Consider the following 26,203-nt stretch of genomic DNA (forward strand, 5'->3'; position numbering starts at 1 on the left):
AGAACACTGCTCTATTACTCGGGACTCAGCCTTTGATGCCATCTTCGGCTCCAGAATACTATCATCAATAACTGACTCCACTCTGAAGTCTCAGTCCTCCAAGGGGAATACTGCTGTAAAGTCACTCTACAGTGGAGCACTCGTAGGGATGCTACCCAAAGAACATGAGGAAGTTCCTTACTTTGTGCGGTAACAGTGGTCCTTTGAGATGTGTCCCTATGGGTGCTCTACAACCCACCCTCCTTCCCTCTACTTTGGTGTTCTTGACAAGAGGCTGTGCGGTAGAGAAGGAACTACAGGTGGTTTACCTGCACAGCACTAGATAGCTGTGAGGCAGACTGCCAGGGAGGGAGGACGCGTGTGCGAGCCGAACGGACAATGTTACCTAAATTCTCCGATTAGGGGCGCAGGTACACCCAAAGAGGGACACATCTTGAAGAACTATTGTTACTGCACAAGATAAGTAACTTCCTCCTCTGGGTTCTAACCCGAACTGGTGGTCAGAATGATTGTTGGCAAGTCAACAACATCTCTGTAGTTCAGTTAATCTGTTGATAGTCCTCATCTAACACTCCTCAGACATAGCTGATGCTTGGTTACTTTTAAAGCCTTTGAATAGAAGATATTATATGTTGATGCTGCTGTTTAATAGACTCAAGTTTGTACAATACGTGGACTGGTACTATCCTGTTACCCTGACCTCTAGGACAAGCAAAAGTGCTTTCTGAGCCAGTGTCTGTTTTGCTGCCTTCCATATAGGGTGCAATGGAGGATTTGTGGGCAGGTTGAATATTTAGCACAGCAGTTCTTTACTGCCAGTCACAGAAAAGGGTGGCTGTACCGGTGCTTTCTCAAGAATAGAGAAAGAAGAGGACCTCAGGGAGCAGCAGAACACCAGTAGGTCATTATAGAAGGGATGAGTCTACCTGATTGTCACCCAGGCAAATAATGCCTTGGAAGGATGAGGTAGGGGAGTAGGAAAAAATGTGCTGCTGGGCTTACCTGGTGCCAGGACTTTTATCTGAATATGTTGTCTGTTAGCACTTTGATTAGACATCTGACTGAGAAGGAAGATGATAGATTGGATCTAGGCTTTCAGAAACAATTTAATTTTCTGGTGAAGCCTGAGTAGCTCAGGATTTAGTTTGTTTTAGCTGTAGACCACAACTACATAGTACAAAGGTATTTATTTTTTGCCAGAAAAGTAAGTAGTAGTTCAGTTTGTCAACCAACTCAAAGTATGCTGTGTAGTAAAATAAAATACAGTATGATTCTTTGTTGGTGGATTTGATTTAATTTTAGGAGGCAGGTTGCTTCTCTAATACTTCAAAGTTTTTGTTGTTTGTTTTTTGCTTGTTAGCTGATACCAGGGTCTAGCAACTGAATTTGCAAATAAATCCTTGACTTACTTACTGTCTAGTTTGCCATTTTTTCATCAATTGCAGTACTATATAACAAAAAGATTTTAAAAAATACTTTGGAACTTTTGAAAGCTTTAGATACACAAAAGGGGAAGAGTGTGCTCTTTATTGCATTCTCCTGACATCTGGTTTAATGGTGGCATTCAACAAATACTGAAATTTGTAAAGCAAAAATTCACAGTTCCTTAATACTGAATATTTTTACTTTTCAAAGACTGTATCCTTAAAAGGACTCCATAACAGGTTTTGTTTTGTGGTTGTCTGTAGTATATGCCTTTTGATAGTTAAATATGCTTTTTAAACTTGCTTTCTGATATAGTATTGGAAACTTAAAGCTTGCATCCTATTTGCTAACTTAACTTTCTTTCCATTTATACAGCTTGTATTAGACTTTCATTTGATTTATACAATGCCTTTTGTAAGCATTTCTTTACCCCCAAGTTAGCTCTTGGTAGCAATTAGAGTAGCCATACTTTCCTCTCCTGGCCATTAGAATGTTGCCCTTTTCTGATTTTTTTTTCTTCTCCTCTCAATCTTCCTTAACTGCTACATGCCTCCTAGTTTTCCATAATCCTAAGACTTCAGGAATCATTACTGACAGCTTGGTTCCTGTTGAGAATTGCAGGGTGTTGTTTGCATTAGGTAATTGATTTGTTGATATCCTTGGAGGTGGACAATTGGCAGAGACTGACTTGCACTTCCTGTCCCAGACTCAGAAATTGCCTTTGTCTTTTAAGACTGTTCTAATTACTTGTTAGCATTGTATTTTTTTTAATATGGAAAGCGTATTTGATATCAAGCCTTGCAATCTGAACTGTTTTTTATTCCTGTTACAGACTGATACCACTGTTGGCCTCAGCTCATATCAACAGAAAAGGTAAGGTGTGTTCGAGAGCAAGATATTTTGCTTTTAACAAATTCCCCTCGGGGGAATTTCTTTGATTCTTGATGTTTTTTTTAATTGTTTTTGTGCAAGTCACTGTTAGAAGTAAGATGGCTTAAATCCAAATCTTGTAACCTTTCAGTTAGTAATTTGTTTAAATTTCATGTCTGCTATATATATCAGTTATAGAAATTTTAGTTGGCTAACATTTAAATACTAAACATTTTAATGTATATTAAACATCCTGTTTCTGGGCATCTCACTTAATGTATTCGGAAGAAGTAAGAAGGAAAAAAAATTTTTTACCTAGGTAAAACATTTAAGTTAAATCCATTTTCTATTCTGCCATTAGGAGACTCTAGTATGTGTAACTCTGAAAAGAAGAAAAGAACACCACCATGTAATAATAGTCTCATTAACATGGAAAATTTAGGCTGAAATGTCTTGACAATTAGATTTCTTAGCCTGGGGAATAAAATGGTGGAAGCCCAGTTGCTTAGGACTCTTCCAGCTAGATTGAACAAAAGACAAATGCACATCAGGGATAGGGCTCGACTGATTCTGCCTGTAGATTTGTGTGTTCTGTTAAAGGTGACCTAACAGGGAAAAGAGGTATAGTCCCCTTTTGCTATTGTATTACGTTTAAAAGCCTGAAAAACTTTTAAAACATTTTTTTTCTTTTTATCTGTCCTGGTTTTTTAAAGACTCTGGATTACTGGAGAATTTTGAACAACTGTGACATCAGAAAATCAAAACAAGTGAAATGTGATTAATTGCAATAAGAGCATTATTCAAGCTGTTACCTTTTAATACTTATTTAATTATTAAGAAACATTCAAGAGGAAAAAGATGTCATTAAAGATTCAGCACCACTGCCCCTTCCATTAAAGATTGAGAAAGTAGAGTCCAACCTATCTTTGACATTTAGCGAGTTTTTTCAGTTAAAACCAGAATAACCTTTTAAAGAATATCAAAGTTTTAAAAAAACCAAACAAAACCCTACACACCAAGTGGATAACTTTTTGCGTGAGGTTGGGGAATTATTTATAGGTTTATTTTAGGCATTGTGTCTTGTTTTTTTACAATCTTTTTATGTATGTATATTTGACTTTAGAATGGTGGACAACATAAATCCAGAAAAGGGCAGTGGACGCAGTATTAAATATACTCCATAAAGCTTCCAAAAGGGGAAGTGTCTGATATAATGTTGTTTTTAAATAGTATTGATAAATAGATTACATATATTTTGCTGTGCAAAATTTCCTCAGCAATTGCCACTTAACTGGGATATGGACTATAGGATTGCAATGTTCTGACTCACAAGTTCTCTTCTTTTATAGAACCTTATAGGCATGTGTTGTCTGTCTTCATATTTTAAAAGTTGCATCTTTGAAGCTACAAGGAAAACTTTTATTCGATTTGATTTGGGGAGCAAATGGATCTGTAATAGGACTTGCATGGTGTCATATTGCTGACATGTTGAGAATGTAGTAAAACATTGCTACATTGCATTGTATAAAGTCCAGGTGACCAGTAACTTACTGGTCCCTGTAGAGGGCTTATCTCCATTACTGGTTCTAATTAAAATGCGTTTTCTGGCTATGCCGGAAAGTGGACAGGAGACACTGGATGTAGTCTAATTAGGCCACCAGGAGCCCACCCCTTTGGGATTCCCGTTGTCCCTTGAACCCCACTCTGTTCCCTCTGAGCTGGGATTGGAACTCCCTCCTTTGTCTTCTCTAATACACTTGCTATGGCTGCCCCGCCCTTCGCCTTCCTCCCCCCCCCTTGCAGTCTCACTAGTCTGCTACAGCCCTGCACAGATGTGTTTGAAACTCTCTCCTCTTCCCCTTCTGTTACAAAACACCTGCTTGTGCTGCTGCTCCCCCTGCCTCCCTGGTCTCACTGATCTGCTCTGTGGCTCCCAGTTGAGTGAGAAACTCCCTCCCACTCTGTTATCAAAAGCCTACTGCTACTCTTCCCCCCCCCCCCCCCCCCCGCTCTCTGGTTTGCCACCACATGACACCTTAAAGAGCAGAGTTTGCTGTGCTGCTGTTCCTGCTGCTTTGCCTGGTCCACGTAAAAGACGGCTTTTCCTGCATCTGCATGGACCTAAATAGTCTCCATTCTCTTCTGGTCATCTGGGAGTGGGGATGGGTCAGTGTCACAATATTGACTTGGTCTGAAGCTGCCACAGCAAGTCACTCTCTGGCTGTCTAGCCCTTAAAGGGACAAGCCAGACAATGAATTCCAACACTTAACATGCGGTTAGGTCACTACATTGCCATACTGACTAGTACTAACTTCTTGATGCCAATTTGTTAAGATGGGTCACTTCTCTCTGTGCATATTTTATTCCACTGTTCAGTTGCCTTATCTCAATCCTTATCTTGATTCTGTGTTAACTACATATATGCGCACAATCTTTCTCTACTGACTGCGTCTTCAAATTAATTGTCTGTTTAAAAAATATTAGTTGCCTTTCCTGATCCTAGCAATGGTTAAACTTTGTTTCTCTTGTTAATGAAAATGTTTTGAAAAAAGTTACTAATCTTCCTTTCAGATCTTTGGTGAAAATATTTTTATGTATATATTCAATCAGCAAGGTAGAAAGCTGCACTATTTCTTTCTTCATGCAAACAACTAATTTTGTATTGTTTTGAGTTTGGCTTTTGGGAACCATACCTGTATGAATCTCATTATATACCTTCATAAGGCAGTAAGAACTGGCTAGAATTAAACTGCAATATCATAAAACATTAATATTAACTAACATTTTAGTGGTCTGTTTTTATCCTTGAAACAGAATAAGAAACTGAATTAAAACAAATTTTCTTCTTAATCTGCTTGTCATGTATAGATATTCTCATAGACTTTAAGGTCAGAAGGAACCATCATGATTATCTACTCTGACCCCCTGCATATTACAGGCCATAAAACCTCACCCCCCACTCCTGTCATAGGCCCGCAACCTCTGGCTGAGTTACTGAAGTCCTCAAATCATGATTCAAAGACTTCAAATTACAAAGAATCCACAGTTTACAGTAGTTTTAAACCTGCAAGTGACCCATGCCGCAGAGGAAAGCAAAAAACCTCCAGGGTCTCTGCCAATCTGACCCCAGGGGAAAATTCCTTCCCGACCCCAAATATAGCAATCAGTTAGACCAGTGGTTCCCAACCTTTTTGGCTCAAGGGCCACAGATATCACTGTTACAACCCTGAAGGGCCACCTGTCTCCACCAGCAGCCCTTCCCCTTTCCCCCCACTGCAGCCAGACAGAAGTTGTTCAGAGAGGAGGCTGCCTCCCTCCTTGCTCATCTACCATCCGCCTGGTTGCAGCAGGAAACTGCATGTGTCCTGTAGCCTCATGAGCTCCACCTGGGGCCCTAGGCAGTGGCTCCCTTCTGCAGCCAGGGGGATGGACAGAAGATCAGTGCCTCCCTCCCTCTTGCTCCAGCAGGGATACTAGCGCCTAGGGACCCAGGCGGAGCGCTTTGCCGTGCTCCCTGCTACAGCCAGGGGAAAGGGAGCACTGATCTCCCATCCCTTTGGATGCAGCAAGGAGCCTGCCGGTCTTTTAGCCATGCAGCAACATGCTCCGCCTCGGTCCTTAGGAAGCAGCTCCCTTTTGCAGCCAATGGGAGGGGAGTGGTGGGCCACTTTGAAAGCCCCGAGGGCCACAGGTTGGGAACCACTGAGTTAGACCCTAAGCGTATGGGCAAGACTCACCAGCCAGTCACCTGGGAAAGAATTCTCTGTGGTAGCTCAGAGCCCATCCCATCTAGTGTCCCATCACCAGCCATTGGAGATATTTGCTGCTAGCAGTTGCCCTTCGGTTACATGCCATTGTAGGCAGTCTCATCATATCATCCCCTCCATGTTACAGGCATCCACAGTCAATTTCAACCTTAAAATTCAACTTTTTCATTCTTTTGTGAATTTGTTTTGCTTTGAATTTATTTCAGTATTTTTTTTTAAAAGGGTCTTAAGTCACCAAATGAGCTGATTACTAAGGCAAGATTTTGAAAATATTTACCACATAAAGAATCAGCAATAGCCTATTCTGGAAGCACAGTTTTTAGCAATATCTTGATATTGCTGGCTGCCTATGTGTTAACTATCACGATATAAGATTTACTAAAAATCCTTAGGTATAGTGGCAAGAAAAGAATGGTGCATGAGTTTTGTGTGCATGCAGTTTTTAATGCCTCTTAAACAATTTGAGAATGAGCTAGAGGTATTGAAAATAAAGACCATAATGCACAGTTGTGGACAGGCAATGCCCAAGTTCCTCAAGCAGCAGTGCCAGCACGCTTCAGTCTTGACTTGAGACCCCCTCTTCTCTATTTTAGACCTCTAAGTATTCATTAACTAGTGTGCAGTTCTGAGGAAGCCATCCTGATTCCTTTTCACACAGCACTCCACCAAACTTTTTAATATGACCAGACCTTCTGAAAAATGCAAGCTGTAAATTGTTCTGAATCATGAAAATTCAAATTCCACTATTCACATTCCTAGCAGAACCTTTGGTTTGCTTCAAAGCACTGTTTTTGATAACTTCCCCATGCTGTTAACAGAATCAGTACTGAGATAGTAGAAAGCAAACAGAGCAGCTGCAGTTTAGAGTGGGCCATGCTAATGCTCTCTGGGTAACAGAGATACTTGCCTTAACAGTACATATTGTGATAGGTGAGTACTCCAGCTGTGACTTGTAGAACAAGAGTACATATTGATTTGTTGGCTTCTGACATCCCACCAAAAACGTGTACTATGCTGATCTCTTTTTTAATAGATCAAAATTTTGTCCTATTGCATTTGGTTAATCTACATCTTAATTTAGATTTAGGCACCAAAGCTCCTGTTTGATTTCAGTGGAAGATATCAGTGCTTTGACCACTTAGACACACAAATCCATGATTAGGGACCTAACTTCAAACATCCATGTTAGAAAATTTTAGTTAACTATTTTTTCATCTGTATCTTAAGGGTCCTGTTTAACTTTCTCTTTGAAAATGACTTTCAAGATGTTTTAGACATGAATAGATAGAAAGTAAATTCTGGTCACTTCCTCTGTACATTTAAATGTGCTTAGGGCAAAGAGACAGAAAAACCAGCAGCATGCAGAAACGTTCTTACTCTGAAACAGCCAAAATTCTTGCTTGATGTTTACTCTTACACATCTTAGATGCTATATTGAGAACTGCAATAATAAACATTATTTTCTTTTAAAAATGGTTAAGCCCAAAAACAGGAAGTATATTTGAATGAAGCTTCAGGCTGCTGCATGTAGTATTAGGGCACAGATTTGAATGCTGCATTTCAATTTAAAAGCAAATTATTTGCATTGGTCCTGTAAAGTTAAAGCCATTAAATAACTTCAGTTTAACCCCTTTTTAATTTGCAGTCCTGTACCAATAGACTATAATAGACCAAGGTTTCTCAACCTGTGGGTCATGACCCTAACTGCATCACCAGAATGTCAAGGGGGGACGAGGGGGGTAGCATGGATGATAGGGAGGGAATTGAGTGGGTTCTGCCCCAAGGAGGGTGGGAAACCCTGGGTGAGGGTTGCAAAGCCTGCCCCACGCTCATCCTGCAGCAATGGCTCCTGTGGCTCCGGTTCCATGGGACTGGCTGGGCTTGGCTCTTTGCTCCAGACATTGCTACCTGGCACACAGGTCACAGCATTGCACAGGTTTGGCCCAGCTGCCCCTCCATCATGATGACACAGGGGCCAGCTGGGCCCAATTTGAATGAGTGGCACTGCAACCCCGTGCTCTAGCTAGCAATGCCACATTCACAGATTTAGCCTGACCAGCCAGCCAAAACTGAGTAGCACTGTAACCCCAGAGGTCACTACATCTGGAGTGGGAGCCATGCCCCCCCAGCTCCAAGGGGCCAGTGCTGCAGGAGCTGCTGCTATGGTAGGCATGGTGTACTTAAATATTTATTACATAAGCGTGTGTTTTATATATAATGGGAAAGACACACTTAGTAAGCTAGATATTTTTTGCACTAAAGCTAGTTATTGGGTCATGACTGGCCATCAAGGTTTACAAATGGGTCCTCAACCCAAAAAGGCAGTGTGTGACTGTATTAGACAGATACATTTTGACTTTGTCTCACTGCACAACATAAATCTCTTAATTCCAGTCTAAGAATTTGAAAATGCGGAAAGCCACTTGATGGAACAGTTCTAAACCTAAGTTTCACTTGTATTTCATCTTTTTCTGTATATAATGTTCACAGAAGAAAACATAATGAGCTAAGATCCAGGATCTTGTAAGGTTATGGGTGCTTTCACTCCCATTAGAAACAATGGGAGTTAAAGGTATTCAGTATCAAGATCCAGGTCTTAAATTTGACTAGATTTACTGAAATTCAAAAATCTCTTCAAAGGTTTGCAGATAGTCATAGTTCAAACTCATTCCTCCTCTCCATTCTCTCCACCACCCTTGTAAACAATTGGGAAGAGTTAATCAAGCTAAACTCATAAAAAGTTACTGCTGCATTGAAAATAAAGTTTTGATTTTTAGCACTATGCTGTTGCTGTTATTCTAAGCGCTTGATCCTAGCTGGTGTACTTCATCATTCCTTTGTGATGCAGTGCAGCAGAAAAACCACTGTCAGCTAGTCAGAGAACTTCATATTTTGTTTACAGAAAAAGTTGACAGAGATTCCTCAACTCAGGATTTCTTATTTCAGACTCTCAGCTCTGGGGTCAGAGAGCAGCTTTCTCCCAGGCAGCCCCCCCTCCAAATGTTTTTATGGCTCTTGAATCACCTGTGTGAACTTCATTAACTGCTCACTTGCCAGGGATGAAGTAGGAACGGTGCACCCTGTCATAATTATATTCTTAGTTTCTTTGAATTGGAGCTTAAAACACATTCTTACCCCGCATGTCAATTTATGCAAAATGAATTTAAATGAATACACGTTGATTTTAAAAATAAAACTGATTTAAAAAAAAAATTGGCACTTACTGTATAATGTTACCTCTAAGTTGGTTAAAAGAGCATGTGTGGTAGTAACTTGTTACATATGCAGTGTTGAGAAATTTACATAATCAAGCCGTTAGCTTCTTTCTTTTTACTATGACAGCAATTTCAGCAGGAGATTGTGGACAAACACCTAAACTGACATGGTTTTAATATCATTCAGTTATCTTGTGAACAGTTATGTTAAGTATTGAATCCTTAATGCAAAAAATTCTATCAATTTAGTGATATGTAAACTAGCATAAAATATTAACTGCACAGTTGTCAACCAATGAACTCTTGCGATTCAAGTCACAACCTTCAGAAATAATTGAAAGTTGTGTGCATGAAAGAACCATTTTATGAAAGTGCAACTAAATGTGTAAAATTATATTTAGCACTGTCTGATTTAAAAAAATATATTTTTAAAGCAACAAAATAAAAGGATACAAATAAAGCTGCAGTATATCCTTGACTCTCTCTGTGCTGCTTATTACATGCAATTGAAGGTAATGGATCTATTTTGCTATTCCAGGAAGAATGACATAACAGATTTAAATCCAGAGTAGGCTCTTTAAATGTAGATGTATGTATTTTGTGGGTTTTAAGTCAGCCCTTAGTGTTGGAGCATAAGGGTTCCTTGTGTTTATATAGATATCAATTTAAAGGAGCAATTCTGATACACTGTTTTTTGAGAAATTTAGTTTTGATCCTATTAGATGTGATCTGAATACTATGAAGTCTAGAATGTTCATTTAGTATTCAGATTCCTTAGGAACAGATCATCACTGCCCTCCCCATTCCAGCATCTTTAATCTGTTCCAGCAGCACAAAGGAGTCCGAAAGCTGTATTAACAGAGTATTGGGTTTCCTGGGTTGTACGTCAGTGTCTCCCAGTTTCTTGTTATAGAGCATGTGGCAGGAGAGCATTGAGTTCTGGCAATTCTTGACCCCCACAGCAGCCCCATAAGGTTCAAGTTTTAAGTCATCTTTGGCTTTTCCCAATAGGACAGCCTTCTCTATTGGGTCCTGAGGATTGGGCTCCTGAGGTGTCACTACTTGCACAGATTAGACAATGTCATGTTCATGGACGTTAGATTTTAAACAGACTATCCAGTGAACCACAACAGTGCATATTGAGCATGTTGGGAGAAAGGTAATTCTTTTTTGAAGATATAATTCATTTTTAAGAGTGATACTATGTTGTAGTTAATCATTTCTGTAGATTGGGTCTTTCTTTTGTAGTGCATGGTGCCTTTTGTTTGTTTTCTGAAGAAATGTTTTTCTGTAAATTGAGCAATAATTGCCTGTGGGTAAGTTGCAGTGGGACATTAGCAGTGCTTTGAGTTCAGAGTTTGGCACTGCATGGTAAACTGTCATGTCAGAATTCGTTGGCCTTTTGTCTTGGGCTGTATGTAACCATGCTCCTCTGTGCTTATATGTTAGCTGTTCTACCCTTCAGCTACCTTAAATGAAATGCTGACTAGACACACAAAGTGAACTCTGCAATTTTAACAGTAAGTTGTGCTTCAACTTGTACTTGAGTGTTCTGTTTATCAGAATTTTGTGGGGCGAGGGAGTTGTTTCATGGAGTTCTTTCCAACCCTCCTCTTTTTCTATGGGGGATCTGCACTTTATGCTCTATTTACTTTACAGTGGTGGTGGTGATGGTAAAGAAAAAACAATCTAATCTATAGGGCCTGCAAAACGTATCTTTCTGAGCAAGTGGATGAATATAATAAGTTTGCAAAGCTAATATGTACAGTCACTAGAACTACAGCTTTCTTCTTTTTCTGAACATCAGATTGTGGCCTTGTAACTCCACATAAAAATCCTCAATATAAAATGTCTGTTGTGTAGTTTTAAAGTTTGTTGACTATTGAAGTGATCTGAATTAGGTCATTAGACCATTTTAGACTTTTTTTGGGCTATGTGGTAAGAATTTTTGTGCTATGAGATTTCTTGTGTGTACATTTTAGTGATTTGCTTAGTTAAATAAACTTTTTCCTGCTTTGGCTGTGACTTTGCTTGTTCTGTGTGCTCCGTGTGAGGATGTTCTTTGACATTAGTTTGTCTATAGGTCATATACAGATACCTTTAACAATGGGAGCAAAGAGGACAGAAGAGAAGAATGAGGGGGGATTTGATAGCAGCCTTTAACTACCTCAAAGGGGGTCCAGGGAGCATGGAACTAGGCTGTTCTCAGTGGTGGCAGATGACAGAACAAGGAGCAACGGTCTCAAGTTGCAGAGGGAGAGGTCTAGGTTGGACATTAGGAAAAAGTTTTTCACTAGGAGGGTCGTGAAGCACTGGAATGGGTTACTAGGGAGGTGGTGGAATCTCCATCTTTAGAGGTTTTAAAGCTGCGGTTTGACAAAACCCTCACTGGGATTATTTAGCTGAGGTTAGTCCTGCTTTGAACAGGGGGTTGGACTAGATGACCTCCTGAGGTTCCTTCCAACTCTGATTCTATGACCCAGGGAATTATAGACCCATCAGCCTGACTTCAATACCTGGAAAGATACTGGAACAAATCATTAAACAATCAGTTTGTAAACACCTAGAGGATAGTAGGGTTATAAAAAATAGCACAAATGGATTTGTCAAGAGCAAATCGTGCCAAATCAACCTAACTTCCTTCTTTGACAGGATTACTGGCCTAGTGGATGAGGAGAAGCAGTAGATGTGACATATCTTATTTAAGTAAGGCTTTTGACACAGCCTCACATGACATTCTCGTAAGCTAACTAAGGAAATGTGGTCTTGGTAAAATTACTGTAAAGTGGATGTACAACTGGTTGAAAGACTATTCAATAAGTAGTTATCAATGGTTTGCTGTCAAACTGGAGGACTTATCTAGTGCGACCTCTCTGGGGTCAGTCCTGGTCCAGTACTAGCCAATATTTTCATTAATGACTTGGATAATAGAGTGGAGAGCATGCTTATAAAATTTGCAGATGCCACAATGCTGGAAGGGATTGCAAACATGTTACAGGATAGTATTAGACAGTATTTGCCAAATCTTGACAAATTTGAGATTATTGGTCTGAATTCAACAAGAAGAAACTCAAAAAATACAAGTGCAAAATACTTCAGAGTCACCAGAAGTGTTGTGGCTAGCTTTTTAGGGTGCCATTTATGTTGGCACTCATGTCCCAAACATAACCAAACAGCTGTCTGCTTATCTACTGGTTAGATTTCTATCACATATGGATGGAGTCTTAGCAAATCTTGACCACAAGTGTCTGCTACTATATCACACAAGGATGAATGTGACATCCCCCAGGGTATAAGCTGGACTTTTAAACAGTGGTGTCCCCTTACTTATCCAAACCAGGATATCTCTTACACCGCTCTGCTAATGAAAAGCAGCCCCTCTGGGCTTTGCTCACACAACCATTAATATGTAAAGGCACACCCAGTAAAGTGACATGAATACTCTCCTAACCACTCACAAATAGATAAAGGGCAACACCCTCAGTTCTAGCCTTGCACCCCAGAAATGTGCATTTTACACTGTTCCAGGGCACACCACCCCAACAGTGTAATCTCATTTAAAAAGTTCATCATTCCATCAAAGGGGAATGAATAAATGAATATGTTAACCTGATTCCCCAGACACTTCAAGCAAAAGCACACTGGTTTGGATAAGTAAACAAACAAGTTTACTAACTAGAAAAAGTTAGATTTTAAGTGATTGTAAGAGAGATGAATAAAAATCAGAATTGTTTTTTTAAAAAAAGGATAAAACCACAATCTAATTTCTAAATTTACCAAGCTGAATAAGATTTGAAAGCAAAAAGGTGTGTCTCATCAAAAACCTTTCAGCAGACCATACTGACCTGGAAAGCTTTCCAGCAAGGACCATCCCTCCTCCCCCCACAGTTCAATGATGCTTTTTTGTCTTTGAAATACTCTTGCCGCCATGAATAGAGATGGGGGAGGAGAAGTAATGGGGAAGCCATTGTCTTATTTTATACCCACCTTCTCTCTTTGAGGATTAGCCCCACTGGGGTGCAAACAATCAGTCTGTGGCGTACATGAGATTCAACTTGCCTTCTAAGTGAATTGTAAATTTCTTGTTCATACCGTCTGTGTACATGAGGAATGATATGCAAATCTTTTGTTTATAGTCCCGTTCCCCCACCCCCGATGGTGAATGGTTGCTTCAGTAGCTAATAGTTTTCTAACACCTGTGGTCAGCCCTTTGTTGACAATGGGGAGCTAGTCTGTGGGCATTTGCCAGAATTACATGTTTCAGTAACAAACATATAGCAAAATATAAGCTCCATATATAGTGTTGATACACACATTTTAACAGGACAATGATGCTCAGCCCATTATGGGTTTTCAAATGATACCTCACAAGGCATCCTTTGTACAAAATATATCATAACCATATAAAAGTGGTGAACAAAAGTATATTACATTCATATTTCTGCTAAAATGAACAATGAAATATCGTCATGGCAAATCTCAAAGGGATATGGCCGCCTTGCAAATTGCATGCCCCCCCCCCCCCCCCGATTGAGGTCTGTCAAAGTGCTTAAGTTGGTCTGATTACATATATTCAGTTTGTCCATCATTAGTGATCTTGTCATGCCACCAAAACTTTTGGCATCCACTGGCATGTAGCGGCGTTCCTTGATACACACGCTTCAGAATTCATTGGTCTTCGATTCTTCTTATATGTCCATAACAAGAAAGCAGCCAGAACCGAAACAGTGCTGATGGAGGTGGTTTCTGCATTCAGCTTTGAATATACTGTTTTCTGATCTTAACCTGCTGCTTGGTATGGAGCAGTTGACGTAGATGGTGAGAATGGAAAACGTCAATCCAGTGTCCTTGCACCTTCCTCAGTGCTCAAATTTCACTTCCATAGAACAGAATTGATATAACTGTGGTTCTAAAGATCAAGCTTGCTACAAAGCTGCGGTTGTCCCAACATCTGCACAGCGGCTGCTGAAGGGCCTGAAACATGTCAGCAGCTACTCACCTGTGTCCACATCTTTTGGACATCCTCCAGCACTATGATGCTTTCCAAATATTTGACAGTTGCCCAGTGTCCCATCCGCACAAGTTCTTGATCTATAGGCTGTTCGATGGTACAGGGACTTAGTTTTATCTGGATTAATAACCAGATCAATGCATGTTGCTTCTTGCCTGCCCAGATCAGCCATCAGCTGCAGGAACTCACCAAACAGAGTTAGTGAGACATTGTCAACAGCGCATTCAAAATCCTGAAGAGAAATGGTGTTTGGCTCAACACCACCGACATTTGCCTTCTCAGTCTTATCCATCAACCAATCAATGCTGGCAAGATGCAGTCTAGTCGAACTGCTGTTCAGATAGGAAACCATAGCATGTATCTGCCACTGACTCAAATGTAGCTTTCCATTCTCTTGTAGAGCTCTTTTATCAATGGCATAACATAGCACTATCCCGTATTTGCCATGAAAAGGCCTATGTCATGCTGTCGGCAAAGATTCTTGAGAATAGCAACCTGCTGTTGTACACAGACTTCTTCAACTACTCACCAGTTTGCCTGTCTTCTAGACTTCCGTTATGGTCATTTATGCCACCACAGGACATGACAGTGGAATCTGCTTGGCACAACCAGTGCTCATCGACAACCTTTGTTAATCACTCTCTCGTCACTGACTTAACCATCTGTCCTCCAGGTTTTGATCTTCCAAGGCACCTGTGGTCCTCTCTGAACCATTTTTGAACAGGATAAGGCAACTGTGTGCCCAATCTCTTTAAATGGGGTTTTTCTTATGACCCGTGATGCAACTGTGATCAATTTCAGACTGTCACATATCCTTGTCGAGTGTCCACTGATTTATTTCGGTGGCAGGCTCTCCACCAGTCTGATTACACCATTAAATGGCTGGACACATTGCACATACGCTGATGATGATCAGTGACACTGTCTTCTGAGGAATGTCTCAAGGCCTCATCAGATTCCACAAACTTGCTTGCTGCACTGAATCAAAGGCCTGACAGAACTATACAAAAAGTGCTGTGCACAACTTATTAAATTCAGCCATATTTTCAAAAAACTGTCTCAAGGTAAAGATCTGGTCAACAGTGGAATGACCAGAAGTTGCACAGAGTATTGCAGCCATTGCCATTGAATTGCATCGTTGAATCGAGACACTAACACAGAAGCAAATTCTTTCCCTAGGTCCAATGATAGCAATAATACTTCTGTAGTAGCTATGTTCAGCTTCAGTGAAATAGGTATAGTCTAAACACAGAAGTTGCATGGATTTAATTAAAGATGCAATGTTGCACCAGTTTAGTTAAACTAGTGCCACTTGTGTGTTGGCACTTTTAACATGGGTTTAAATTCAAGTTTAGTTTGGACTAGGATTTCAGGTGTGGTGGTAAATCATTTTATCTAGTTTGATTTTACATCTTATTAAAGCAATTACTGTTTAGCTAAGCTGGTCCAGTTAGAAGCCTAGCCTAGCTTGGTATAAATGTAGTCCTTGTTTAAATGAAAAAGTTTTGCCAATTATACCAGTACTATTCCCCTGTGTAGACACTTGTATTCTGGTATAAGTGGCTCTTTTGATTGTCTAGATATCTTCCCAAGCAACAAAAGTCAATGCAAAAAAAAGTCACTTTTATACCAGAATAAGAGAGTCTGCTTGGTGGTTTATATTAGTATAGCTCTTCACATTCACACTTTGTTATGTTGAAAAAATTTGTGTGTGTAAACAAGGCATTTTTTCCTAATCCAGACAACCTAGAAGGCATCACTTAATTAATTTTGATTCTTATTTTGAAGATCCTCTCCATGACCATAACTAGAGCTTTTTAAACATTGGATTTGGGGCACAAGTATGTGGCATATTAAGAAAAGATAATTGCAAGGTGACTTCTTTTATGGTCTGTGTAATCACTTATACAAAAGGTCTTATAGGATCTTGTAGGATGGCCCTACTCTGAAATAAGACACTAAGGGCAGCTGAATGAATCTTGTTAATGGAAGTCTTGTATATTCTGCATAAATCAGGATGGAGAAGCCTGACCAGAAAAATCAAACTTTTCTGCACGCGAAGATTAAATTTAAAAAGAAAAAGACAGGAAAGTAGCTCTCCACCTCTGTAAATTAAGGTAATGTTAATATTAATAATTCATAGCACTAGAATATCCAGAATTATTTATGAAATCCAAATAAATGATGCTACATTTGACTTAAACTAAATGAACTAGGTGGCACTTAAAATAACCCATGGGGCTTACTGGCTGAGCAAAGCAACACTCAACTTGATAGCATTTCTCTGTTTGGCTTTAACACAGTAACTTTTGAATGCCTCATCTGATCAATTCCAGGGAACGCTCTAGGCATCAATGAGCAGAACCCTATTTATTTCGGTGAAAATTGAAAAACTTGAAGGGGAAAATGGGGAGACACGGAGCCACTTGGATCTGGAAGTCAGCCTAGATCACAGTAGTCTCTTTTGGCCTTGGACTCTGAGTGTGAATCTGGTGGTGGTGGTTTTGTTATTGCAGCAAACCCATCAGTTTCAACCAGGTTTGTAATTGTCCATTAGATCAAAGAGCCAATTGATAGAAACCATTAACATCTTCCTGCAAACAGCACCTATCCCACTGTCCCAGTAGATTTTAAGATGTTAGCACCTTGAATCTTATCTTCCAGACAGAAAGAAAAGAAATAATGGAGGGTATGGGGGTCACATAGATCCCCTGCTATGGAGGAAAATGGGGGAACCTGGTATGAGGTAAGGGAAGGGGGAAATGGAGGGGCTTGTTTCCTGGCATGAGGGAGAGGGTCATGGGAGGTATATAGAGCCCCTTGGATGGGCAGAGAGGGGAAGGGGGGATACGTAACTCCTGCTGTGTGGGGTGAGGGTGTAGTTTCAGTAGTTCCTAAAATTGAAGGGGATAGGAGAGTGGCACACAAGGAATCTGAAGGGGAAATGGAGGCATGTAAAGAGCCCCAGGTGTGTTGCAATGTGCTCAGTCTACAAAAGCAGCAATGTGTGAAACCCTATAGTTAATTATCGTTGTATCTTATTGAAGTGTGCAGCCCTTCGGTTTTAAAGATTTAGGCTGTTGCAGTCACCCAAATGGGGTGAGTTCTCATGCATGTCAAAGATGTTACCAGCTTGTGCTCCTTATGAGGAAAATAGTCGGCTGTTAACAGGAAGACACAAACCTTTATTGAAAGTGAACGTAAGTAGGAAAATAACTTGTTTTGCATGAAACCTCCTTGGCAGTTTGTCAAAAGTTCAGAAAAGCGTACATAATGTGGGCAGAAAGTTGCAAACATAATATGTTGCAGTTAGGATAAATGTGAAGCATCCATTTTCAAAGTCTGATTCTCATCGAAGAAGATATGACTAATGAGATGTTGGGAAGATGTTGCTCACAGTGCAGTGGCAAAGATTCTGGCATTCTGCTGTAAAAGATTTGAACGTAAATTGTGCCTAATTAAAAAAAATGGCAAGCTAGTACTTAGTTTTCTAGAATTTAAGTTCATAAGCAATCATTTTTACTTTTTATAAACACTAAACCTCTGCTTGCTATTGTTTGTAGGATATTTCCTGAAATTATAATGAGGAGTTGGGGTAGCTTAGCTGTCAAATGAATTTAAAAAAATAGTATTTGGTTAAGTTAAAGTTGAGAAGAGGTTTTGGGGATTAGAATGCAAAGGTTTTTAAAAGTGGAAGGCTTGGTGAGACTCGCACTCTGCATTTGTAATGTTACTTGGGCAGATTTAAAGTGCCAAACGTCTTAAATTTCTCAATGTAATGATTGGTTAGATTTTCTATGAACATTTACAAGATCCCATGTACAAACCTAAAATACTTGCTTATATTACACTCTGACACATAATTTGAGATGTGAATGGCATGAAAGCGGATATGCAAGAGCTTGTTATAAGGAAGAGGTGGTTCTTAAGTGTTCAGAAATACATAAAATCTTTCTAACTGTGTCATAGAATGTGATAAGCACAGTTGTATAGTTGTAATAAAGTAAGCAACTATTTCAGATTTAAAATGTAACTGATAAGAATCTACTTAGACTTCAAGGATTGTATGATTTTCAATGCTAAATACCTAAATTTAGGCATACAAGTAAGCTGATTTTTTTTTTCCAAACAAGCTGACTATATGCATTTCCCATTACACCACTTTTTTAGGTGTCTGAATATGGACTTTTGATTCTCCCTAGGTATCCAATTTTGAAAATCTCAGCAAATAAATGAAAAGTAACATCCCCTATTTTTTTCAAAACATTTATTTTGCTTTGTGCATCACTTACCATGAGTCTTCTGCTGCTTTCTGGTTTGACTCTGGTCAAAAGATTGTGATACAGGACCCCATGAGTTGTGTGAAAACATTTCAGATTTTAGTAAACAAATATTTAAAAATGCATGTTTGTGGGGGTGGGGAAGAGTTTTAGGTAGAGTGGGCTAAACAACAGAGTGATAAAGGCTGTTAAAAGCAAAAAGGCATCATTTAAAAATTGGAAATAAAAATTGGGAAATAAGATTATTGGAATAGATTGATAAATTAAAGCATGAGAAGTCACCAGGACCAGATGGTATTTCTCAAGGGTTCTGAAGGAACACAAATATGGAATTGCAGAACTCCTAACTGTGGTATGTAGGCTATCACTTGAATCAGCTTCTGTACCAGATGACTGGAAGATAGCTAATGTGATGCCAATTTTTAAAAGAAGGCTACAGAGGCAATTCTGGCATTTACAGACTGGTAAACCTAATTTCAGTACCAGCCAAATTGGTTGAAACTGTAGTAAAGAACAGAATTATCAGACACATGGATGAATGAATGGGGAAAAGTAATCATGGCTTTTGTAAAGGAAAATCATTCCTTACCGCTGGACTCTCTCCAATTTGTTCACATCCTTTCTGTAGTGTAGGGCCCAAAACTGGACACAGTACTCCAAATGTGGCCTTAGCAGTGCCGAATAGAGGGGAATAATCACTTCCCTTGATCTGCTTGCAAGGTTCCTGCTAATGCAACTCGATATGTCATTAGCCTTGTTGGCAATAACGACACATTGTTGATTCGTATCAAGCTTTTTGTTCTCTGTAACTCCCAGTTCCTTTTCTGCAGAATTGCTGCCTAGCCAGTTGGTCCCCAGTCTGTAGCAGTACATGGGATTCTTCCGTCCTAAGTGCAGGAAGGGTGTTATGATAGAGGTCTATAAAATAATGAATGGTGTTGAGAAAGTGAATAAGGAAGTGGTATTTAGCCCTTCACCTAACACAAGAACCAGTGTCACCCAATAAAATTAATAGACAGCAGGTTTAAAACAAACAAAAAGAAGTACTTCTTCACCACACACGGCCAATCAGAGGATGTTGTGAAGGCCAAAAAATGACAATTCAAAAAAGAAATAGAACATATGAATGGTCTGACCCAGTATAGCCAATGTCTAGCTAGTCCAATATCCCGTCTTCCAACAGTGGCCAATGCCAGATGTTTCAGAGGGAATGAACAGAAAAGGCAATTTTCATTGTGTGATCCATCCCTGGTCGTCCATTCCCAGTTTCTGGAAATCAGAATCCCTACTTGAATAGGGGTGTGTGCCTGTTTTTCCAAATTAAAACTTTAAATTAGGCATGCACACAAATTTACCTTGTGTACTGAAACAAGGTATGGACTCTTAAATGAGTTTTTATGGGACCCTGATCTTGATTGGGAGTCTGGGTATTATGATGATACAAATAAATGGTGGCCTGCATTACACTAGCTTATGCAGGAGTCCGCACACTGCACTGGTGAGGATGGTATTGAGAGTCTGCTGATTTGCTTTTTAGTGGTTTTGATGGTGATATATTTGTCAAAATTTTGCTTTTTAATTAAAACCTGCTGTATAAAACTTTAATTTTAGCCTATCTTCCCACATAAAATATTAGACTACCTTTCTTGGTGTTCCCTCTTTGAATATCTCTCCTGCTTTCTTATTTTCATCTGCAACAAATAAAGGCTTCTGTTCTAATCCTTTGAGGCCCTGAATGGCTCCTCCTACACACATCTCTATTTATCCCTGTTCTACCCAACCCTCTCCCCTAAACCTTCCAATATCCTCCCACAGTTTTTCTTTGCACCTTCTTGTATGCTGTCCCTTACATTTGGAATAGTTTATCTCTCATCATTATCATCTCTTATCATATCATCCAGATAACCAGCTTCTCCTTCAAATCTCTGCATTTCTTCTGCTAGATCTTATAATGCTAACCTTGCAAGACTTCTGTGCAAACTGAAGTTTGTAGAGTTACCTAATATATTGTCTGAACTACCCTGTAAACTCTTTGGGGCAGGGATTGTGTAATCTTTTTGTGTAATGCATGAGAACATTGTTGGCATAATTAGAAGCTAGTTCCTTTTCTTTAGCCGTGTCCAATAATCACAATAAGATTGGAAAATCAATGCTAGTATGTTAAAATATTGCTAATTAGTGCTCTCCAGCATGTTTTTAGTTAAAAGTGAAATTATATGTCCTCAATATGCCCTTGCAAATAGAATCCCTAACTTTACAGGCAGAGTTCCAAGAATTGAAAAACTGGTATCTAGCCAATTAGATCAGCTGGTTATTAGCTAATGCCTAAACTAGTTGCCTACTATTTGCCTGCTCTCTGAGACTAAGCAAACAATCAGTGTATAACTAAACTGTTTCCTTGTGTAGTCACCTCTAAAAGGACACACATTTTTGTAACTACTTCTACCTGTGCTTTGAAATCAGTAGAAGAAAAAAAATCTCATCGATATATTGCAGCATTTGTGAATGTTTTGTCACATTGAGGCATTTAGGCCTTGTCTACATTAGAAAGTTTTGTTGGCACAAGTTTTGCCAGCATATAGCCACAACTGTAATTAGACTGCTGTTACATGTCTTCACTGTCTCCATATGTCAGTGGAGCGCATTCACAGTACCAGCTCTTGCATTGACACAGGGAGGAGTGAACTATGGGTAGCTATCCCACTGTGCAATTGCACTGCAGGGCGCTTTGGGAAGGGTTTGCAATGCCTCATGGGGCAGGCACAGTGTCACATGAAGGTTTCTGAGTCCCATCGTTCCATGGGCATCCTAATAGTTTGACAGCTGCTTTTCAATTGCCCTGTCAAGTTGACATTGCTGCACACAAACACAAGAAGCCCACAGAAGTGTTATGAGGGGGGAAGGGATGGGAGTGTGTGGACACATTCAGTGTCCCTCCACACGCTCGCTCTCGCGCTCACACACAAGCGCACACACACAATCTCTAAGTTCAGCAGCCAATCCTGAGGCAGAAGCTGGTGTTCCTTCTCCCCCCACCTCAGCTCAATGGAGATGGTCCACATGCAAGGGAAGCAGGACACAACCCCCACCTCCTTCCCTGGCTCTGCACAGCACATCAGGAGTTACACCCCTTCTTGTAGTGTAGGACAGGCAGGACTGAGTTCGCTGCCACTGGAGTGAGTTCTCCATGGTGAGTTATTTGAAAACCTCCTGGGGCTTAGAAAGAGGAGAGGTGGTGCAGCTGAGTTCAAACTGCTGACCAGAGTGGTCATGATGGGCTTTGAGGGATACGTCCAGAGGCCATTTATAACCAAGGGCAGTGCCTACACTGATGCTTTGTCGCTTAAACTTTTCTGAAAAAAACTCTGCCTCTTGTTGAGGTGGTTTTATTTTGTCAAAAAAAAAAAGGGGGGGGAGGGGGGACAGTTTTGTCGGGCAGAGCTGTGGGGTATTGCAGAGTGTACACCAGCACTCTTGCCGAAAAAAGCTGACTTTGGTTGACAAAACTTTCTAATGTAGACTAGCCTTTACATTCTGAAAGAAATTGTATAAATTCAGGTATTACTCCCATCAGTTATTTCCCTGCATGCATCAGTGAAATACAAATACCAAAATTTTGAGTCTCTGTCCTATCAGATCAGAGTGGAAAAAAATAACTTTTAAATACATTTTTTAAATCTTTTAATCTAATTGACATTTTAAAAGTTTAAATTAGATTCCCTTTAAAATTGGGAAGAAAGTGAGGTCTGAGGTTGCTAGCATGGATGTTTAGTACTTCTTCCTTTGGTTTTCCAGTAGTTAGTAGAAAGTCTGTAAAATCTGAAATTCTACTAAGACATTTTATACTTAAAATCTTCATCCATAGTGAAGAAATACACAGATATAGGCAAAACAGAACACCCACTTACATTTTCCACCTCAGTTTCCTCAGCTCTCTTTTTTGGGCTTACATCAGTGTCTCCGGTGGAGTCCAGGATCCTGTCCCCTGCGAATGAAGTATCTCTCTCTGTCCTTTGCACCCTATTTTCTTTATTCTTCCTTGGCTGGTCCCTTAGTTAAACAAGACACCTTTGCTGTGAAAGCACACCTCTCTGATCCTCTTTCCTGCCCAGACTTCCTGTGTGTCTCTCTTAATTCCCCATACCTATTCAGTCTCTATGGTTTTAAAGGCTATCATCAACACTTTGGGTTTTTTTGTCCTCCTGTTACGTGATTTCTCTCCAAGCCCCAGCCAGGGCCGGATTAACTCTCCTGTGGGCCCAGGGCTATTAGATTTTGTGGGGCCCCTTATGGGCCAGCGGCGGTGCAGCAGTGCTCCAGGGGTTAGGAGCATTCGGGCCAGCCTGGGGACGAGGTGGGCCGGTGCTGTGGCGCGGCTTGGCCAACGGTGCTCCTGGGGCCTGGGAGCACTTGGGCCAGAGGCACTCCGGGACCTGGGGCAGACTGGCCAGCCCAGGGTGGGGTGGGCTGGCGGTGCTTTGGGAACTGGCGTGGATTGGCCAGCCTGGAGCCGTTTTGGGTCCGCACCAGGTGCTGGGGCAGTCTGGCAGTGGGAGATGGGGCCGCTGGGGTGTGGGATGGCCAGGGTAGGTTGGGGTGGGGTAGCGCTGGGGCACGGGCTCTGAGGGCGCTCCGGCACTGGGGGCACCCAGCCAGCGTGGCTTGTGCTCGGGCCGCCGAGGGCGGCCTAGGGCTTGATGGGAGAGGGGTAAAAGGGGCGTGGCATAGGGCAGAAAGGGTGGGGGTAGGGGCTAGCCTCCCCGAATGGGCGGTTCACCAGCCACCTGGATTTATTTTTGCTAGGCCTCCCTTAGCCCGAGGCCCTGGGCTGCAGCCCCTAAAGCTCCTGAATTAATCCGATCCTGACCCCAGCCCTGCAGACAAACTTGGTTGAACTAGTTTCCCAGCTCAAGCAACCCTCGTTAGCGTACCTGTTGTTCAGTAGTCACAGTATAGTTGTTAAGGGTAATCACTTTCATTGTCCCTGGCCTGAGAAATAGGTGACACAGGTCTGACAGAACATGACTGATACCCCATACACTGAGGCATGAAATGATACAGTAGTTTCATAACGTTAGTCTCAATACATATGTTGTACATAGGCAGATTCTCCAAATTGTCACAGTGACTTAAATTATACCTTGCATCTCTGTGCCCAAACTATAGTATAGTTGGAGAAGTTTCTTGTATATAGCTGAATCCCACTAATGTTAGGATCAGTTGTATATCTGTCTCCTAAATAGAACCAAACTTAATCGATCATTTCAGTGGTATGGTACAGGGTTTTTTTGTTAAATCCCTTAAGCTATGGTCACAGTAGAATTAATTGTAAATTTAGGCATTACATTTTTGCCTTTGTCTCATGTTCTATCATATTAGCTTTTCTAAAACAGCCCGATACAATTGACACTAGTTTATAAGTAATGAAATTCCATTTTATTACTGAGTCAAAAGTAGACTTGCTTGTTGGGGTTTTTGTGTTTTTGTTTTTTGATAAGATAGTGTTCTAGATGTAACTGAAGCATGATTATTAATAAGTTGCCAAAATATTGCAATTGCTGCAATTTAGAAAAGTGTTGGCATGTAATCAAATCAATGTTAAATATCTCAGATTTCTGTTCCAGAAGATCTTTGTGGCAGTATACTTGTATTACAAATAATAATCTTGCTTATTCAGTGGGGAGTCTTAGTATGTATAATCTTTCAAGATGCCCAGTTCCACGTTTTCAAGTGTCAAGTTAGAAATAGGGAAGATAGAGAGATTTATCTGGTTTAGAAAAGTTTGAGTATCTGCTTACCTGTATTTATATAGGCCTGTTGCCATCCCACCTTGGGCTGTGAGCTTTAGATGTCACGAACTAAGTAGGGTTGGGCTGGGACAATGCTTAGTAGGTGCTGCAGAAAGACATTAGTGACTCAGTAGATAGCAATTTCCTCTGAATGAGCACTGAATGAATGATTCAGCATAGTGTTGGAGGGCACAGTACATCTTGAGGTGCAGTCTTTCAAGTGAGATGTGAGAGTCCTCTGATTGCTAGTACCATTAAGATTTCAATGACTTTTGTAACCCCCCCCACCCCCCCCCCCAAAAAAAAAAAAAAAAAAAAAAGTAGGGGAGTTCCCAGCCAGGGAAGGTAAAATCATGCACCAGTCTACACAGTTCCAGTTTACTCGCTCAGGACTTCTCTTAACTTAAAAACTAAGATTCAAAACAAAGCAAAGTGACCCAGAACAATCTCCGTGCCTCTGAGTCTTGTTTCCAGGGCTTCACAATTCTGATATCCCTTCTTGCAGGGTATCAGTCCTTCTGCAGCCAGCTTCTTGCTCCCTGCAAGTGTCTATTTCACATGGTTTTCTGACTCTGGGTTGTCTGTCTGCTCCCCTGCCTAAGGAATAGGAAGCTTTATAAGCAGTTTCCTGTAGGTGTAGGGTACATGGCTAGGAGCAGGTAAATAGCTTTACTCCAGCTCCCAGTTTTATAGGGTCTGAAGACCATAACAGGTGCATTGGAATACCCTGTGGAAAAAATCCTGGTCAAATTACCTTCCACCCAATAGATACTGTTTTCATATTTATTTGCATAAGGTATTTGCTGCTTGTTCTAAATGGTTGCATTGTGCTGCTATGTGGTAATACAATAGTTGCCATGTTTCTCTCACACTCCTTTCCCTTGGTGGCTACATTTCAGTGGCAAACAAGACTATCCCTAACTGTAATTTACCCCATGTATTACTTTTGTATAGTTCTGGGGTTTGCTCAAAGGGTGCACAAATGTCAATTAACTATTCTGAACTGGTATACAGTGCACACTTTAGTGACAGCTCTTTCAGCTGTACCAGGCTGATAGCAGAGCTTCAGGAGAGGCACTTGTTTCTGGACATTCATGGAAGCACCAGGTTTTCAGTCATGGCAATCCATGTGACTCCAAGGGGGTTACATGTCTGTAGTTGGAATTGTGGGGTCTCTCTCCTGTACCTGACTGTAGGCATTTCCTCAGACCTGTGAGTACCACAGGAGATCTAGTTACTTGAAGTAATCAAGTAATTGCTATATACTTAGACCCTATGCACAACATGAACATGTGGCTTAACACCAGGATAACAAGCATTCACATATCTTGCTTGCTCTTACAAGGTTGACCACGTCCAATCACTCCACAGCTGCTGAAAGAAACCTTTAGGAAATACCAGCATAAGATGGATGTTTTAAAAAGTATAGAGGACTAAGACCTTTTCTACACAGTTAAATGGGCACAGTCTTCCTAACTTTGTTTAGAAACTTCAGTTAAAATTGGTGCAGCTTTCTCATATATAGAGATGGCCTACAATAATGAAGAGATCATGGCCAACTGGCACTAGTGCTTCTACTAAGTAGTGTCACTTGAAAACCTATTACCACTTCCATAAGTAAACTTAAAAATATTTACTAGTTCTGTTCCGAGGCCTGGAAGATGAGAAAAGGAATCATTTGAGGGCGATGTGCTTTTGGTGTGTTTGTGTTCTGGCATAATTGAGTTTTAAAGTGAAGTTATGGTCAGTCTAGTGGCTACATAACAACTAAACCTCCTGAACAAGTTGGTTTTCTGCATGTAATGAGTCATGGGTTTGCTTCAGTGACAAATAACTCCTCTTACC

The 26,203-nt window shown here is 40.6% G+C and overlaps 1 protein-coding gene across 2 annotated transcripts in view; it reads left to right on the top strand.

Moving 5' to 3' along the window:
• The window catches only part of TMEM131 (transmembrane protein 131), a 158,964-nt gene that overhangs the window by 22,646 nt on the left and 110,115 nt on the right, over positions 1–26,203 (top strand). For both annotated transcript variants that reach the window (XM_067559993.1, XM_067559991.1), the window contains exon 2: positions 2,258–2,298. The gene's annotated coding sequence lies outside the window, so the exon portion shown is untranslated. The remainder of the gene's footprint in view (positions 1–2,257; positions 2,299–26,203) is intronic.

The sequence above is a fragment of the Emydura macquarii genome, unplaced genomic scaffold (genome assembly GCF_026122565.2).
Source record: "Emydura macquarii macquarii isolate MOO-44397 ecotype Brisbane River unplaced genomic scaffold, CSIRO-AGI_Emac_v2 contig_2207, whole genome shotgun sequence".
NCBI lineage: Eukaryota > Metazoa > Chordata > Testudines > Chelidae > Emydura > Emydura macquarii.